At 34.1% G+C, this 20356-nt stretch overlaps 1 long non-coding RNA gene across 1 annotated transcript in view; it reads right to left on the bottom strand.

Moving 5' to 3' along the window:
- Window positions 1-5240: 5240 nt before the first annotated feature.
- The window catches only part of LOC147582526 (uncharacterized), a 57414-nt gene continuing 42298 nt past the window's right edge, over window positions 5241-20356 (bottom strand). The window contains exon 3 of the long non-coding RNA XR_015248741.1: window positions 5241-5275. This is a non-coding gene — a long non-coding RNA (uncharacterized LOC147582526). The remainder of the gene's footprint in view (window positions 5276-20356) is intronic.

Raw genomic sequence — 20356 nt, forward strand, 5'->3', positions numbered from 1 at the left:
ATTAAAAAAAAATTTTTTTTTAGTGAGAAAAGGACTTGAACAGACATTTCTCCAAAGATACAAATGGTAAAAAAAAAAAAACATAAAAAGATGCTCAATATCACAAATCATTAGGTAAATGCAAATCAAAAACAAAATGAGATACCATATCACACCCATCTGAATGGCTGTTATCAAAACAACAGCAGCAGCAACAACAACAACAAATGAAAACAACAAGTGTCAGTGAGGAGGTGGAATAATAAAAACCCTTGGGCACTGATGGTGGGAATGTAAAATGATGCAGTCACTATGAAAAACAGTATGGGAGTTCCTCAAAAAAAAAAAAAAAATTGAATTACCATATGATGCAGCAATTCCACTTCTAGATACATAGCAAAAAAATCTGAAAGCACTATCTCAAAGAGATATTAATAATGTAAATGTACTTAACACTACTGATGATAAATATTATATAATACATATTTTACCAAAATATTTTACAATTTTATTTTAGAGAGAGAGTGAACATGTGAGCTGGGAAGAGGGCAGAGAGAGAGAAAGAGAATTTCAAGCAGGCTTCATGCTCAGTGCAGAACCTTATGCAGGGTTTGATCCCACAACCCTGGGATCATGACCTGAGCTGAAATCAAGAGTCAGACGCTCTATTAACTGAGCCACGTAGGTGCCCAAACACAGTAAAAAAAAAAAAAAAAAAAAAAAAAAAGATTAAATCTTTCTTTGGTGATAAACATCAAGTGAAGAAGTGTCTGTGATTGGCAAAAAAATGTCTCAAAAGCTACTTCTTTCAAATGAGCTTGAGATATTGCATTCATTTTTTTGTCTTTTAAGTAGTCTTTTGATTTTATACATGCAGTAAAAATAGTTCTCAGAATAACTCAGATAGTAGTTTTTCTATATTTTTCTAGGTTACAAGACCTTCAGGAGGTTATTTGTGCTACAGGCTGATTTCTATATCATAATACCATGTCAATTATTTTTAGTTAAATAAAATCAATGAGTCAACATATTCAATGAGCTTACTAAAGCAGTTGAAACAATCTCATGAATCAGTGGAAAGGCTTTTATTCATTATACTAACTTGTATTTCAGAAATGTGAGTCCCAGTAGAGGTATGTCTAGTCTCAGCAAAGCTGTATTTTTAGTAACCAAACCTTGCCTCTTGCTTAGAAATGCAAGAGGTCCTATTGCATATAAGCTCTTCATCTCTTTGTATAGGACTGGTTTTGTTGTGGCATCCATATATTCTGATTCCATGTCAAATATATGGGAAAGTGTGTGTGTGTGTGTGTGTGTGTGTGTGTGTGTGTGTGTGTGTGTCTTCAGATCAGTTCATGACTGATCTTAGACAGTGTCCATGAGGTTGTTACTAAGAATTTAAGATTTATTTACTTCTTTTACTATAAATATCAGGAAAAGAGGGAAGGTAAAAAATCATTGTCTAAGCTTGCAATGTTTTGCAAACTTGAATTTAGACTTCTTATGTGCACTGGTTTTTGCAAAAGAGCAGTGGATAATGGATAAACTGTCATAGAGTGAGAAATATTTACTCTAAAAATGGGAAGGATTTTAATTTGATCATTCATCATCCATCTCTGTTGATCCTTTGCTCATATGCTGTGATCCTTTGCTAGAATGTGTTGCTGGTGACACAAAAAAACAGTTAGCATTCTTATTGCTAACATTTGTAACCCTTCTAGAAACAAATTCTGACAAGCTGAAGCTTGGTGGGATACTAGCTATTCATTTCTTTGAAATGTTTCATGTATACATTATTTATATCTTACTGTATGTGTTAACAAATGCAATAAGTTGCACTGCCAGTGGAAAAGATGAGCTGCCTTTCCACAAATCAATAATAATTAAGACAAATCACTTATATTTCAATAGATTATATATTCCCAGAAACCTTGAAAGAAAGATAATATTTATGGTTAAAATGATGAAGCTAATGTCACTAAACTTCATTAAATATATGGAGAAATAGTGTAGTTGGAAATTCAATAATGGCAAATTTTCTGCATTTGCATTTAAGAAGAAGAGAATGGAAATTCTGAAGAGGAATTAAACCTTCATACTAATAGTTAAACCACTGTTAAGTTCAGTAAACTGAATTGTGAGTAGACAACCTATCACTGGATATGTATTCCTTTTCTAGCCAATCTCTTTCTTTGATGCGTTAGAGAGAAAAGCATATGTTGATATATATTCAATAATTCTGTTGCTGTCAAAATATTTCTACAGACCTGAGATATAATTACAACTGGACAGATAATTACTTGAGTGTTGCTTTTCATTACTGTGTCCATATAAATAATTATATAAAATATGTCCTTCAAGACAGATAAAGAAGATATGCTTCCTGGATGATTCTTTAGCACATAATAAACTACTTCCCATCTGATTCACTTCTGGGCATTAGAGAACAAACCCTAGGGCTTTATATGTGAATCATAAAACTAGAGACATACATGAGTGAAAGTCAACAGTGCAACCTCTGTAGATTACATTCCAGAAACATGAAGTAACTACCACAGAAATAAACAAGAAGATCAGGGTCATATGCCCATTCTGCAGTATTGAGAGAGAAAAGTCTTAAAGTTTTCTAATTCCATGGAACTTTTTCCTTTTATGTTTTCTTCTCCCTGCCTTCTTCCCTCATTCTTTCCTTTCTTCATCTTCCTTTTCCATTTTTTTTTTTTTTTTCATTTTCTCTCTGGTAATGTAAACTCTTTTCTACTTTTCCCCGCTTCATCTGCTCCTCCCACATTCCTAACTCCTACTTCCAATGTTAAATAAAGAAGATAAAATTGATCCAGAATTGGTCAAGTATCAATCAAGTGTTAAGGACTGGAGTATATATAAGGGATGGGAGCTTGAATAGTGAGTTTATTATTTGAGGCAAGATGAGATGCATCTTCACACTGAAGTAATGAATAGACAATACACAAATGCCAACAAGTAAGAAGATGAATCACATTCTGTTGTGAATTGTAGGGTAGGAATTTGTGGCAAAGTAGAAGACTGTACTAATACCTAAACATGGCTTAACAGAATTACAGAGAAATTGTTGTCAACACCAATGAGTGTGTACAGTTCCCCTTCTGGGTCAGGATTCTATGTGGTGTGAGACGAAAAAAAAAAAAATACAGATTAAATGATTACTGGTTAATATAGAATGGCATAAGGTAAAGTGGTATATTTATCTCTGTACCAATATACCTTCCACCATATTCAAAGAGCTTCATATTTTTGTAAACACAGATACATTTGTACTGCTGATTGGCTCAGAGCCTCTCAAAACCCATCTCCCTGGAGGCCAAGGTCACAACCAATGATAACAACAGTAATGGCCCCTAAAAATCATGTCAGCCATTTATCATATGCTGTATGATAATGTCTGTCATCATTTTATGCACAAATTTCACCTTCCCATCTGAAGAACAATTTTCTTAAGGCCATAGGTGTCTTACACATCTTTGTAGCCTCTACAGTATGTAGCACACTGTTTCTGACACAGACTACATGCTTAACAAAAGATGCATAAATCAAATCTGACTCTGACAATGAAGCAAATTTAGTGACCCACGATAGTCTCAGAGAATAAGAAGATACTCACACGGTCAAATGCATATAAATACGGAGGTGGCACCTTTATAGTTCTAGGAAAGACATATTAAATTCTATTTTCATGGGAAATTCACATATTATCCAGAAAAAAACCTGTGCTAAATTAGTCTATCCTTTGGCTTGCAAATCATACTTGGTTTTAAGTGTGTTTTGTTATATGACTAACTGGGAAGTAAGTACCTTTTCAGAATCTATCCCAATCACATTCCACTCCCCCCGCCGCCCCCACCACACACACACACACACAGTCCAGGATTACTTTTATCTTTATAAAACAAAACCTGATCTTACACTGTCTCCAAACCTTTGTTGGCTTCAAGGAGAGAATGTAAAAAAGCAAATTATTTGGGTGGTTATTCATGGGATTTTATAATTTTGTCCCAAACTTTTCTCTAAATAAGATATTGCTGAAAATACATGACTTGATATAATAATACACATTCAATTAAGGTTTCATTCCCTTCCATATGTGCACACCACCATGTAGGATATACTACTAAAACAAAAATCTCACAAGATATTTGACACAAAAAAATCAGTTTCATGTTAAAATAATCTTAATAAATGCCACATATTAAGTATCAGTCATAATTTGTATCAGAATCTCCAAAAAGTCTGAATAGAAATCCTGCTTCAGGGGCGCCTGGGTGGCGCAGTCGGTTAAGCGTCCGACTTCAGCCAGGTCACGATCTCGCGGTCCGTGAGTTCGAGCCCCGCGTCGGGCTCTGGGCTGATGGCTCAGAGCCTGGAGCCTGTTTCCGATTCTGTGTCTCCCTCTCTCTCTGCCCCTCCCCCGTTCATGCTCTGTCTCTCTCTGTCCCAAAAATAAATAAACGTTGAAAAGAAAAATTTAAAAAAAAAAAAAAAAAAAAAAAAGAAATCCTGCTTCATTTTTTTAACCCAGAGTTTTCCTAATCACAACCTCAAAACCCATCTTTGTGTGTATATGTGGTTCAACAAACACCTACTAAGTTGTCTTTATTCTTGGCATTCTCCTGGATACTGAGGCTCAGTATGATGTTTCAGTGATCCTATCCTCTAGTTCTGTCTTCTTTCCTCACTCTTTTCCTCACATCAACTACTAAGCTCATCATGGTCAGAAATTTCACTGCCTTTATTCAGGCTGGTAACATTATCCAGAAATGCACCTCTGCGTATATCTTACATACTTCAAGTGTCAGATCAGCACCTTCCCTTCTGTAAAACTTATCCCAAATTTCCATCCCTGAATCCAAAATTAATTTTACCTGTTTTAAATCGTATTGGCATTTTAGTCAGATATATTGTATGCTGTTAACTGTTTACTCTTCCCCTCACTACACTGTAGTTCTTTGTAAGTAGAGATTTAGTTACTTTTACATCCACACCCCTCCTATTTACACAATGTCTCCCACACTGTATGCGTATCCAAAATGTTTGTTAAAGTGAATTTTATGTTTAATGACAAAAAAGACCTTGAAATTTTATTCTTTGGTAACTGAATCAGGTAGTTCAGATCCTCTTAGCATTGCCTATTTCTTGTTCTAGCTGCTACTTCAGCAGCCAGCCTTCCAATGGCTTTAAGTACTTTTAAGCACATTTTACTTACTGGCACCCTGAATCTTGGCCAGGCAGAGCTTCTTGCTCCCCATACATGTGCTTCCTCCTAAACACAAAAAGGAACACCATTCACCCACTGGAAGTGTTGTGAGCTGGTGAAAAAAATTCTTTACTTCTTCAACCCCTCCCTCCCTGCTACCCTGACTGCTGCCATGAAAATTCATAAGGCTTATTAGTGGCCAGTCCCAAGAGAATGAACAATAAATTGTCTGTGTATTTCCTTTCCCTCTTTTCCCGATTCATTCACCAGGTCCTTCATGGCTGCTCCTTGGGCTTATTATACTCCTTAATAAAGTAGTAACTCAGAAATTACCTGTATTATTCTCTGCTTTATGGGAAAACCAAATAGGGACTGAGATCTTAGTTAATATCTAATTACTCTCATAAGTTGTTTGAGTGTCTCTAGAATGAATGGACGGCATAGAAAAGACAGCTTGGAGAAAGTAGTCTCCAGGCAATGTCCATCATCAAACTGGTGTTAATGAGCCTCTCATTTACTCAACTCATTCTTCTTTTCACAAATATCCACATATATTATCCTCCTTATAATTCCATATTTTCTTGCTCTCTGATTAAAGAAAACATTCTCTTCAACTTATTACTAATACTATTTATTATTATTATTGCCTTCATCATCATCATGAATCTATAAGTAGATTATCCCTACTATCATCAGTTTAGCTATTGATAACAGCAAAACACTGATATTTAAATTCATATAAAACTTTGATGTGCTCTTTCGCACATGGATTAAATAAGAATATGTAGGGTCTATTTCAGCACATTGCCATTTTTAAAAACTTAATAATATTGTTAGAAGAAAGATTCTATAAAAGGTTGACTGTGATCTCAACAAGACATTTAACAAAGTCATGTTACCCTTGAAGAAAAGAGAGTAAGAGCAGAATGGGGTGGGTAGCAACACACTTTTGCAGATATTTTTTAGATAAATGAATAATGATACCAAAAATCATGTTGTCTCTAATCTGCAAGAAATCTCCAAGTGTCCAGGCTCAAATCCTTCTATTTTAATCTGTCATGCCACATTATTAAAAATGTTTTAATCAAGAAATTGAATTAAAAGGAAGAACTGGCTGATTAATTTTCAAAAGATAAAAATATCTGAATGGTAGTGAGTACACTGAGTGGCAGAATCAATATACTAAGAATACCCTTAGATAGTCGAATTTATCAAACAAAATAACAAGATGAATTTTTTTTAACCTGTTAGAAGGAAGAGCTAAAAAATGTTGAAAATACACTACGTGCCCAGGAAATTGAAATTAATGTAAGTGAACATATCAAAGGAGTGAACAGTTCACTGAATCTTACATGGGTTAAATTATACCTGAAATATATTTTTCACTTTATATTAATGATTACTGTTGATGTGTAAGCTCTTCAAAAGCTCTAAGAAATAACCTGACCCATCAGATAGCCTGGATGGGGTGGGGGTGGGGGGGGCAGCGAAATCAGGAAAGTAAGTTATTCATTAATATATGTATTTAATTTACCTTCCTGCCTTGAATGATTTTTATAAGATTCTATTTTAGGGCCTTGGGATTTGGTGGTAAAACACGGAGATATAGGGTCTGCTGTCACCATGGAACATACAGCTTAGATAGATGGGTATTAGATAGTAAATCAAATAACAATATAATTAGAAATTTCAATATGTGTTCTAAGAATAAATTTCAGAGGAAACTGATTTAGATAGGAATGTCAGGAAATAACAATTTAAGCCCAATTTAAAAAAAAAAAAAACTGCCATCTGAGTAACTTGAAAGAATGAAATGTTGTTGTGTGCAGAGAAGCTTTTGTGTACCAGATACCTTAAGATATTTGAAGAGCTGATGTTTAGAAAAGAAGTTCCATTCACCGACTATGGGTAGGTAGAAGTACTGTCCATTTTTACTGAGAATTCATTGTCATAACAGGCAGGTTATAGGAAGATCAATATCAACATCAAATTTTAAAAACATACTAAGTTAGAGATGCCCAAACTGAAATGATTCACATGGTCATGAAATCTCACTCAAAGTGTTTTTTAACCTATGCCACCTCATTTGGAGTGGGTTAAAGACTTCCTAGTGTCCAACTTGCAAGAATATATTTTTACAGTGCATTTCATATAGAATGAATATATTCTTCTCTTTATAACAATCACTTTATAATTTCTACATAATATACCCCCACTTCCCTCCCCATACCAGCAAAGGCACTATAGCACCATTATTTGTATCAAATTGGTTTCATTTGTATTTTATATATTTGAATATGGCTTGGATTCCCCAGAAATACTAAAACCATGTTTATGAAGATCACCACCAGTCAGAATTACTGTCTTCAATGCAATATAGTATGGTGGTTAAAAACAGACACCAAAAAGTGAGACTGACTGTCTAACTTAAAACTTCTGTCCCACTGCTGTGTGTTCTTAGACAAGATATTTATTAATGTGACTCTCAGTCCCATCCTCTGTAAAATAAAATAATACACATCTCACATATTAGTTGTGAAGATTAAATGAGATTACATATGTCAACATCTTTAGCTATTGCTGTTATCTTTACTTTTGTCCAGTATGATAGCCAAAAAATTCCTGAGATGGCATACACACTAACACGAGTGGTATTTTCCTTTGCTTCTACCATTTTGAGAAGCAGTCACAAGAATGTTTAATGAGAAAAATAATTCCTTGATTTCATGTTAATATTTTACAAAAATGACTATACTTTATAGCAAAAATAAACACACACCTTTGAAGGCCATTTATTACAATCCATACAATAAATAAACATTTAAAATTATAATTAGAAGAACAGAACCAGCACCATTCATAAATGAGATTGTCAAAAGCTAGGTCCTAAATGTAACTAAACTTCTAATTCCAGCAATTGTATTAGAGGAAATATACAGGGACAGGGGTCAGAGGAGCATGACAAAAACCATAAAAAAGGTATAATCAGTGTAATCCAGACCATGGAGAAAACTCAAAGTAAACTACCCAGTTTTTTCTACAAAAAGAGGTTTGTAGGATCTATCAGCAAATATTCATGTGCGGTCCTCGTTTTGATCTTGACTCAAACAAAACAATATGTTTATAATAAAACAAAAATGACAGAGAGCTGGAAATTTGAATACTGACTAGATATTTCTGGATACTATCAGATTACTCTTTGATATTTGGATATGATAATAGTAATATTGACCTGTTTTTCAAAGACTGGCCTTCTTTTACAGATACATGTTGAAATTTTTACAAATAAAATGATTATACAATATATAGGAAGCGAGAGTGGGTAGGGGTACAGATGACAGGCTTGACTATGACTTGTCAACTGTTCAATATGAGTGATGGGTATATTATACTACTCTATTTTTTATTTGAAAATTTCCATAAAATAAAAAAAAAAGTTTAAAAGTGAGTTCGAGAAATTAGCCAATTTTAGAATTGTCCACATGACCTATAAAATTAAGCTCTTAAACCTACTTTGCAAACTCTGGCCCTATAGTTTAAAAAATATATATAGTTATAGATATATAAATATATAGGTATAGATATAGCATTTTCAAATAATGTGTTTCCATATTCTGTCATTTATCATTCTCAGTTAACTAGAGCCAAAATGACCTATTGCCCTTGACCATTAAGGAAAGCTATTTTATTTTTCTGAATTATCCAGATAATTTCCCAAATGTTCAAATTTCTTTCTGAGCATGTATAGACATTCAGTGAATAACTACCTAAGGAAGTCTTTATCAATTCTGTGAATTACAAATATTATCTTTTGCTGTGCGAAGAAGGAATAGTGACATTTTGGGAAGAGAAAAATGTGTCTGCTGAAGAAAGCTGGTTAGTAAGCTTAACAAGACAATTTATTTTTCTGGAAATAGTTTTAAATCAAATGTGCTGGATATAGTCCATGCACTACAGTATGACATATGAAGAGGATCACAAGATTAAAATCTTAAGGCTAGGCTAGGCTTGGACAATTTTCCATTACAGCCTATGTCATGGGAATGGATACATTTCATGGCACTTCTGTTCTGTATACATTTTTCATAATGGGGAAAGTAAGTATTAAGAACATTTCAGAATCTGAGCTATTTAGAAAAACTCTACTATAATACAAAAGACAATATATTATTTTTAACTCCTCCCCCAAAAGGTAAAGCTCCATTAGACATAATAAATCCCTAAATAAATTAATACATCTTCCACAAGCACCTGTGTTTATAAAGTTGCATCATACCCTAATTTGGCTCTCATAGTTATCACAAATATATACAAACAATACCCTCACACTACACACACACACACACACACACACACACACACACACACACACGTATACACATCCTTGTGGTAAACATAGCTTGCAGGCCTTCTTCATATCCATTCATTCTTTTGCAATTACTAATGGAAATATGTCCAGATAATATACCGCCCCAAAACCATTTACAGAGAGGAGCCATATGACAATTATTTCTAGTGGGATATAGAGAGAAATCATGATTTAGTCCTTCTGGGAAAGCATTCAAAAAAATAGATTTACTGGCATCCTCATTTCACTCTTTGTAGTTTCCTCTCCTTCCTGCCTAGAACAAGGGAGCAACACCTCAGAGTTAGAGCTACCTCAGAGTAGAGTAGCTATATTATGACCATAGAGACAGAAACTGCACATTAAAACACACACAGCAAGAAAGTAAAAGGAGCTTAGGTTCCCATACTGGATCTCTAAACTGCTGCTACATCATGCTGTAATGCGTACCTCTGGTTTTCATGTTATACAGGATTAATACAATTGTTAAATTCTAGACTTCTATTTTGGAAAATGGAGTCTCTCTATCAAAACAAGTATGACTCTAATAGATTACAAATTTATACCATTTTATAATAAATAATATATAATTTATTATATACAATTCAACTTTATACAAATTTATGAAATTGAGAGTCAATATCAAATGTGTCATTTTAACAATTACCAATCTCCATTTTAACTCTGAATCATTTTTATGGCCAGGGTGTGGGTTAGGGCCAGGGTGAGGGTATGTGCCTGGTATGCTGCAGTTTAGAGAGCTTTCCAGAAGGTTCATTTAGGGTTAACAATAGGTTTAGGTTCAGGGTTCGGGGTTAGGGGGAGGTGCGTGGGAGAATGGGTTAAATAGGTGATAAGGATTAAGGAGTGTACTCGTTGTGATAAGCACTGGCTGTTGTATGGAAATGCTGAATCACTATTTTGTACACCTGAAACTAATATTAAATGTATGGCAACTAATTGGAATTTAAATACAAACTAAAAAAAAAACAAAAAAAAAAAACCTGAATCTAATGTCTACCTATATATGTCTATTTTTACATAGATATATATACACAAATGTACAAATCTGCAGGGGGATTATTTTCTAATTCATGGATTTGGGCCTTGAGACTGCCTCTCTCCTCTACTCTGTACACAGACAACTGCATCCTAAATTTTTTTTTTTTTTTTTTTGAGAGAGAGAGAAAGAAAGATCAAGCAGGGGAGGGGCAGAGAGAGTAAAGACAAAATCCCAAGCAGGCTCCACATTGCCAGCGTGGAGCCTAATGTGGGGTTTGAACCCAAAACCAAAGAGTGAGATCATGACCTGGGCCGAAATTAAGAGACGCTTAACCAAGTGAGCCACCCAGACGCCCCACAACTATACCCTTATTCATTATTCCACAGGAGGAAATCTGTGCTAATGCTACATTATCACTTAAGGAAAATGACCTAATAAATCTAGTGTGTACTCGTGCATTACAGGATCAATCAAAATCAATGTGCATTTTAAGAAAGGATGACTGCAGAATATTACAATCATGAGTACACAGTAATATATGTACCAATATTTTTAATGCGGTAACATGATAGAAATGAGTACATCGAAATGGGAGTGGCTGAAATTATGATACATCTGTATTGTGAATATGTTGTTATTAAAGCAAATGTATTAACTATGTAAAAATATATATCACTATTAATTATGATTATACTTTCAAATTTTATACATGTGTGTGCATATATACTTATATGTATATAAAACGTGTGTAGAATAAACATGCTTTAGCATGGTGAAAGAAGTTTGCCCAACATACTACTGTGATTGGAGAGTTCAGGGCATTAGCACTGGAGGTGACGTAGTTGTAGAAAATTATTTTATTCTACACCTTGTGTTCTTCTACATTATTTAAGTTATAATTAAATGCCATATATACATACTTACATAATATACACACATAAATATACTGTAAAGGAAGAAGATTCAATCCACATTTAAGAGAGAAAAAGAGAGAGATCCTAAAAGTCAGTATAATGGTACACTGTATGATGATTAGGTATACTTATCTTTATATGTGATAAATGAAGGTGGGGGAGGGGTGGTAAACTCCATGTAGGCAGAAGACTATGTTATGTGAGTGCCTGTGCACGTGTTTATTACAATTAGATGCTATTTGCCTTCATAATAGGTATCAAAATATAAATAGCACAGAGAAACATACATGAAAACATTTCTACCAGGCTAAATCCTTAGTACATGTCCTTGCTACTATTGCTGTATTCTTGTTTCTGTTACTTCTCATGCTACAAGTTGATCATAATCCTTGTCTTATAAAAAGAGTCTGCACTGATGCATATAATATGTGAGGGATGGAATTCTCTCATTTAAAGAACACTTCAAGAATGCCAGCACAGATCTTACATTCTTTACTTGGTTATGTCTGGCTTATTTTCAGAGATTGGTCACTCGCTTATGAGCATATTATCTTCTTTCTTGTACTTTATTTACAGTAATAAACTCTAAATAGGTTTGGAAGTCAGGAGCACCTGGATGGCTTAGTCATTTAAGAGTCCAACTTCGGCCCAGGTCATAAATTGGTGGTCTGTGAGTTGGAGCCCCATGTAGGGCTCTGTGCTGACAGCTCAGAGCCTGGAACCTACTTCAGATTCTGTGTCTCCCTCTCTCTGCCCCTCCCCCACTCATGTTCTATCTCTCTCTGTCTCTCAAAAATAAATAAACGTTAAAAAAATTAAATAGGTTTGGAAGTCAAAAGTTACAATCTTTCTGGGAACTTCTTAGATGTAATATTGAACCCTACTTGCAACATGGAATCTCCTCTATTCCCCCCGTTTAGCCCCACTATGCCTCTCCAAAAGAAAAATCTTTGTCTTTCAATCTTTCTGAAGAGTGGACTGTTAAAACGAAATTGTCAATTATGAATGCATAGTATTTTATAAACTAAAAGACAACTCTCAGTTAATGTCGAATCAGTAACTATACATCTGCTTTGCAATCCTGTACAACTAACAATTGCATAATTACAACACCCGAGCATAGTGGCAAGTGCTAAAGATCTGGATCTAGCCAATCTCCCAGTTTTTGGACTTAACATGTTCATTAACTTGGGAAAAACACTCATCTATCCAAAAGCTCAGATTCCTTATCCAAACAAGGGAATAATGATAGCTCTTTTTTTTTTTTTTAAATTTTTTTTTTAATTTTTTTTTTTCAACGTTTATTTATTTTTGGGACAGAGAGAGACAGAGCATGAACAGGGGAGGGGCAGAGAGAGGGAGACATAGAATCGGAAACAGGCTCCAGGCTCTGAGCCATCAGTCCAGAGCCTGACGCAGGGCTCGAACTCACGGACCGCGAGACCGTGACCTGGCTGAAGCCGGACGCTTAACCGACTGCGCCACCCAGGCGCCCTAATGATAGCTCTTAATTTGCAGGGTTCTTTGAGGATTAAATTAGTTTAGGCACATGCTTAAAACATAGAATGAAATTAACAAAAGGGGCGCCTGGGTGGCTCAGTTGGTTAAGCATCTGACCTCGCAGTCTATGAGTTCAAGCCCCGTATTGGGCTCTGCACAGCTTAATCTGGAGCCTGCTTCAGATTCTGTGTCTCCCTCTCTCTCTGCTCCTCCCCCACTCACACTCTGTCTCTCTCAAAAATAAAATGGAAACATTTAAAAAAATTAAAAAAAAAGAAATTAACAAAAGTTAATCATCAACATATTGCTCTGTTACCTAAATATGGATAAATGTTAATGGCTTTCTGAATATTTACTGTATTATATAATATCTGATATTTGAAATTTATTATGACATTCCTGTACGTGTTTCATATGCATTGAAAAATATAATCTTCACAAAATATCATAATGGGAAGGGATGAATATTAGCACTATTTATATACAAAGAGCCCAAGGCACAGAGAAGTTAATAATTCATAAAGCTGTGATTCATGCACTGGTGGCACAGTTCCTGGCAACAATGCCCAAACTCTGAACCCCTACAATATACTACCACTCGTGTACCTCATCACTTCCCCTTTAAAGAGCATCCATCACACTTAAAGCTTTCTTTTGGCTAAGCAGTTTTGTTGAAGTTACATTTTCCATCAAACTTCTGTTTATTCCACAGCAGCCTGCCCTGGGATTTCATCCGATTTAATGTTCTACATTTTTTTTCCCAGTTTTCTAATTTAGTCTCATTTTCACATTTATCTTAATAACCTGAGGCTCCCTCCCTAACACCAAATAGATCTTGCTGGCATCTTTCCTATTTATGGATATGTTGTTCACCAAAAACCACCTCATTCAACTCCCTTATCCTTTTGGATTGTAATTTCCTTCTCCCTGCATCGTTCTCTTCAGATAGCTTAGGGAGATGCAGGTAAACCTCTCTCTCTCTCTCTCTCTCTTTCTCTCTCTCTCTCTCTCTCCCCCTCTCTCTCCCTCTCTAAGAATGTAGTATCATTAAGGATAGGCCTGCCATGTGTTTTAAGGATGGAGAAAGAATTGATTTACTGTAACGAACACAAGGAGCCTGAGAAGTTACTCCAATGTTCTGTCTTTTGAAATTTATTCTCAGAACATGTGATATTATACATAAGTATTTGAGGTCAATTTGAGGTGGACATATTCTTGTTGAAATCCAGTTATAAAAAGAACATGGTATAACTGGAATTCTGATTTCATGGATAAAAGCCCACATATTTCTAAGGGAAAATGTAGGAAGTAAGAATATTATTCTCAATCAATTTCCTCTATTAGGTATAAAAGCCAGTTCAATTTTCTAAAATATGAAAGAACTCAAGCAGATGATGAACGTACATAGAAAAATAAGGACAAAAAAACATAAATATGCATCCTGAGGAAAAATGTATGTGTGAAAGCATATCAAAATGGAATAAAATGCAAATATACTAGAAGATAAATTTAAAAAGATCTCAGAGTACCAAATCCTATAACATGGTAACTAAAAGATAAAAATCAAGAAACATAGAGACCATATCCAGAAGTTCCATATCTGTGTGAAAGCATAAAAGAGTTCTAGTGGGTAGAAAAAAAAAACTTAGAAAAAGAAAGAAAGAAAGAAAGAAAGGAAGAAAGAAAGAAAAAGAAAGAAAGAAAGAAAGAAAGAAAGAAAAAGAAAGAAAGAAAGAAAGAAAGAAAGAAAGAAAGAAAGAAAGAAAGAAAGAAAAAAAATTCCATGAGCACCTCCCATATTGAAAGTCTCACTAAGTGCCCTGAAGGATCACACACACACGTACACACCACTCAAGAAGGAATAACATTTGAGAATGTCTATAATAAATGGAGAATCCAAAAATATTCCAGAGATTAAAAAAAAAGAAAAACTCTCCAAAGAATAAAAAGTAGATTAGTATAAGAAGAAAATTTTCATTAGGAAAATTAATGCAATAATAAAATGGGAATATATCTTCAAAAAGCTAAGAGAAAATGACTTTCAAACTGAATTCTTTGCCCAGCCAAAATAATAGCCAACAATTGGGGGAAGAAAAATACATGTGTAATTAGGTCAGAGCATATAAATGGGCAAAGGATCAAAACAAGTATTACTCCCAAAAAAATAAACAGATGGCAGAGAAGCCCATGAAAAGAACCTCAACAGTATTAGTCATTAGAAAAATGGAAAATAAAACCATAGAGAATGCATCTCCACACAACTAGAGTGGCTAAAGTTAACTATAACTTGGCAATACCATATACTTACAAGAATGTGAAGTAACTAGAACTCTAAAGCTTTACTGGTAGGAATGAAAACTGATGCAAGCACTGTTTGGTGGTTTTTATAAAGGCAATGGTTCATCAATTTCTTAAGAAATAAAAATTTATGTTTCCACAAAATACACACAAACGTTTGTAGCAGTTTTATTCTTAATCACCAAGTCTTGAAATAAGTGAAACATCTTTCAAATGATGAATAAACAATGGTGCATCTATATATGGGAATGCTACTTGGTATTGAAAGTGATCAAACATTCACGATCAAACATGAATGAAACTTAAATACATTTTTCCTAGTAAAAGAAACGAGATCCAACATACTGCATATTGTACAATTCCATTTATATGGCATTTTGGAAAAGGCAAAACAAATATTGGTTAGCAGAGGAGAAGGAGAATGGCTACCTACAAAGGAGCAGTATGAGGGAATGTTTTGAATGATAAAATTTTGTGTATAATGACTGTAGTTGTGGAAATACACCTCTATGCATTTGTCAAATCCCACAGAATTGTGTATCATCCTATAAAATAATTGACTGGTACTGCTTAAAAATGCCTAAGGAAGACAGGGAAAGACTGAAGATATCACAGCAATTAAAAGCATTAAGTAGAGATAACTAAATGCAATGTAGGATCTTATTCTGGATATTAGACATAAAATTAACATTAGTGTTAAAGCTGATAAAATTGGAAAAAAGTGTGTATTATACCAATATATTAATGTATTAATAATAATTTGTCAATTTTGATAATTGTTACATAAAACAATGATACATGATGATTCTCTGGTATCTGTGAACCATGGTATAATTCTAAATGTAACCACCAAAATTAAATCACAATAGAAAAATTTAAAAATATTTATACATTCTAGAAAACTGCATTGTATTGTGTATGAATTGTACTTGAATTGGGGTTTTCCTAAAAAATAAAAGATGCAACTCTTCACAAATAAACAGAAATTGGGTAAAAATGAAATCCCAACATATGTAACTGAAAATAAATATCATCTTTATCATGAAAATTTCAAAATTTTACTAAAAAAGCGGGATATATCATATATTTAGATGAAAGATATGAATTTGTAAAGATGTCAATTCTCCACCAAATAAATTTACTGGAATCTTAATAAAATTAGAAATATTTTTTAAATAGAATTTGACAATATGATTCATAGTTCATATATAGAAATAAATGTAAAATAATGAATCAATTTATGATAAAAATATGATTTAGAAAGTCAATTCCTTCTTAGATTTTAAAACTTTATATAGTTATTAAAATATTGTGGCATCAGAATAGGAAGATAGTAAAATCTATAGAAAAAATAAAGATCTTAAATATATGTGTGGTAGGTTAATATTAGAGTGACACTTCAAATTAATGTAAAATATTAGACAATTTAATAGTGTGGGGGAAATTTGTTATCTATTGGAACAATATATGATTGCTTTCTTTTTTTTTTTTTTTCAACGTTTTATTATTTATTTTTTGGGACAGAGAGAGACAGAGCATGAACGGGGGACGGGCAGACAGAGAGGGAGACACATAATCGGAAACAGGCTCCAGGCTCTGAGCCATCAGCCCAGAGCCTGACGCGGGGCTCGAACTCACGGACCGCGAGATCGTGACCTGGCTGAAGTCGGACGCTTAACCGACTGCGCCACCCAGGCGCCCCGATTGCTTTCTTTTTAAAACATGCACAAAAATAGTCCCATATTGATTAAAAGGCAAGGTATAAAATCATTAGAACATCTATATAAAAATATGCTTATTCCCTTTCTTTAAAAAGTATTCATAATCATGATACAACTAATACATGAAAAGATTATATAGTAGTTGAGGATCTTACTAACACTACTTAAAGTAAGAAACAAGTCCCCCAATTGTAAATTTTTTTATTTTAATTGTATTTAAATTAGTTTTTAGTGTTTATTCATTCTTAGGAGACAAAGTGTGGGGGGCGGGGGAAGAGAGAGGGTTGGAGACACAGAATCTCAAGCAGGCTGCAGGCTCTGAGCTGTCAGCACAGAGCCCCCCACAGAATTTGAACTCATGAACCAAGAGATCATAACCTGGGCTGAAGTCAAACGCCCAACTGACTGAGCCACCCAGGCACCCCATATTTTTATTTATTTTTAAAAATTTATTTATTTTGAGTGAGAGAGAGAGAGAGAGAGGGCGCATGAGGAAGGGGATGAAAGAGAGGGAGAGGGAAAATCCCAAGCAGGCTCCATGCTGTCAGCACAGAGTCCCATACAGTCTTGATCCCACGAATTGTGAGATCATGACCTGAGCTAAAATCAAGAGACAGATGCTTAACGGACTGAGCCACCCAGGCACCCAAGCCCCCAAATTTTAGAAGAATAAAACAATAATATTCATTTCTTGTTCAAAGTAACAATCCACTGTTATTCTTCTAAGAGCTGATTCAGGGTCTCAGGTCCCTTTCACCTTGTAGTTCCATTCTAACTAACTCATGAGGCTCCCAAAGCCCCACTATGGGTGGTCTCCATTTTGGCCAAATGTAAGGGAAAACTAACATAGAAGATCACATACGGGACATTTTGATGGGATGTCCGAATTTGAAGCATATACCCATTGGCTAGAACTTAGTCACATTCAAGAGAGACTATAAAATGTGGGAAGAAAATAAAATAGTTTGGGTGAATAGCTAGCATCATTCTGCCATAATTAGTAAGTGTAACTCCACTGAAATAAAATTTATCTGTGACTTAAGACACTGTAATTAAAGTTATAAGATAAAAAAAGGAGATGTTCTTAAAGGGATTAATATTTAGTCATATATAAGAGCTTTTACAAATAAATAATATAAAGACAACAGCTCAGTGGGAGAAGAGATAAAGCACAAGAACAGCTAATTCATAAGAGAAGAAAGTTAAACTGTTAAGAAAACAGTCTCATGAGAAAAGTAGTAGTCAGGAAGTGAAAATATTTAAACATGAGACAATTCTTCACTTGTCACATTTACAAGAGTAACTAAGTGTAGGTTACTTTCAAGGTCATACCATATGTTTTGGGTAGTTACTTAACAGGTTCTAAATGTATTATTAAAATAACTATTAAAAATAAATAAAATAGGAGTGCTTGGGTGGTGCAGTGGATTAAGCATACAACTTTTGATTTCGGCTCAGGTCATGATCTCACAGTTTGTGAGATCAAGTCCCACTTTGGACTGTGCTGACAGTGCAAAGCCTGCTTGGGATTCTCTCCCTTTCCCTCTCTCTTTCCCTCCTCCTCTTGTTCTCTCTCTCTCTCTCAAAATAAATAAACATTAAAAAATTATGTGATCAATGATAAAAATGCATCATAAATCAAGTATCCTGCCTAATCCTATGCTGTGCAAGAGATGTACATGAGACTTAATTGTTAAAAAGACAGAATAAAACTTCTAATACTGACATGTTTGAGGGAAAACAATGATTGTGGGGTGTGTGCAAAGGTAATTTGATAGTCTCTATTAAAATTAGCAAAAGGCATACTCTCTAACAAAACAAATCCACAATGGGGATGCTTATTACATTGATGTTGAAACACTCAAAAATTATAAAATATCTAAATCTCTAAATATAATATGCTTTATCCATATTTATGATTACTATATAAGAGCTAAATAGTTTACATTTACATTTATGAAATGGCAACACCAGCACAAAAATAAATTGTTCATACTGGCTACGTCTGGCAACAAAAGGGCAACTAAGGGAAGGTAACAGGTAAATGCATTGATATATAATATTTTTATTCTTTGAACTTTCACATCAAGCAACTATTAATATTTTATCATATTAACTCTTTTATCATGTTTCTCATGTTAACATTTTATCCTATTAACTCACTAAAACACAAGCATTAAAGCCTAGTTAAAATGAAAAGTTATAGTAAAAGTCGGAAAAAGATCCTCATTTGTATATAACATACTGAGGAAATCCAAGAAAATCAATTAAAACATCATTAGAATTTTACTTTTAATCAACAAATTGTGGGTGGGGTTGAGCAAAAACTGTATGTTTCATATACACCTATATAACAAAATTTCAACTTGAAGTATTAATCAGGTCGCTCTCACTGATCCTCATTCTCTTGCTTATATCCTGAGGGACATTTAACCTCCCTGGTACTAACTATGGCAGAACTAAGATTTGAAGAAAAGAAACATCTACTACTTAACTCTTCCCCAAACATGCCATCATTTTGACAAGATAAGACATGTCCCACGCAGGCGTAAGAGAGGAAGGTGAACAACTCAAATGGTCAAGAAAGAACTGACTGCAAGTATAAGAAGTACCTAAATGAGCAGAGGATATAAAGTTATAACAACAGCTCAGGAAAGGAAATGAGTCAAGATCTAGATGAGTCTGGGGATCAGCTGTCCCTGAGTGAAGATACTCATGCTAACTTCTGGGCTAGCCTGTGATTTAATTGAAGCCCTCCCTGAACTTGAGGGTAAGTACTCTTATAAGAACATGGAAGGAGTACCGGACCCTCTAACCAAGATGGAACTGCAATCAACACTGGGGAATTATCTGTGAAAAAGAATATCAACATAAATACTGACTCTAGTACTTTTTTAAAAATATTAATTAATATTAAGCAAGTAAAAACAATATACCTAGAAATAACTAATAAAAATAAAGAAATTTCAAACCTGTGTGATAAAGATTTAAAAATAAATCTGTAAAAATGAAGAGATATGTTCTTAAAGCAGAAGACTGAATATTACAAAGGAGTAAATTAATTGAAATTTGTGATGATTAATTTTATGTTGCAACTTGAGTGGGCCACAGGATGCCCATATTAAACACGATTTCTCAGTGTGTCTGTGAGGGTGTTTCCTAAATGATGGAATGTTTCAATGAAAGTATAAAGAAAATAAGTTTTTAGGGAGGAATAATTTTAATTAGAGCCTCAATTCAAGTTGTAACTTCCCCTAAATTTGGATATATTAAAGGGTTAAGTGTTTACTTATATATTTGATAGACTTAATTCATTTTATAATTTATATAAAATTGTATATAATTTGTATAAAATAATTTTAAAAA

The sequence above is a fragment of the Puma concolor genome, chromosome A3 (assembly GCF_028749965.1).
Source record: "Puma concolor isolate L17-30 chromosome A3, mPumCon1.1.hap2, whole genome shotgun sequence".
Classification (NCBI taxonomy): Eukaryota; Metazoa; Chordata; class Mammalia; order Carnivora; family Felidae; genus Puma; species Puma concolor.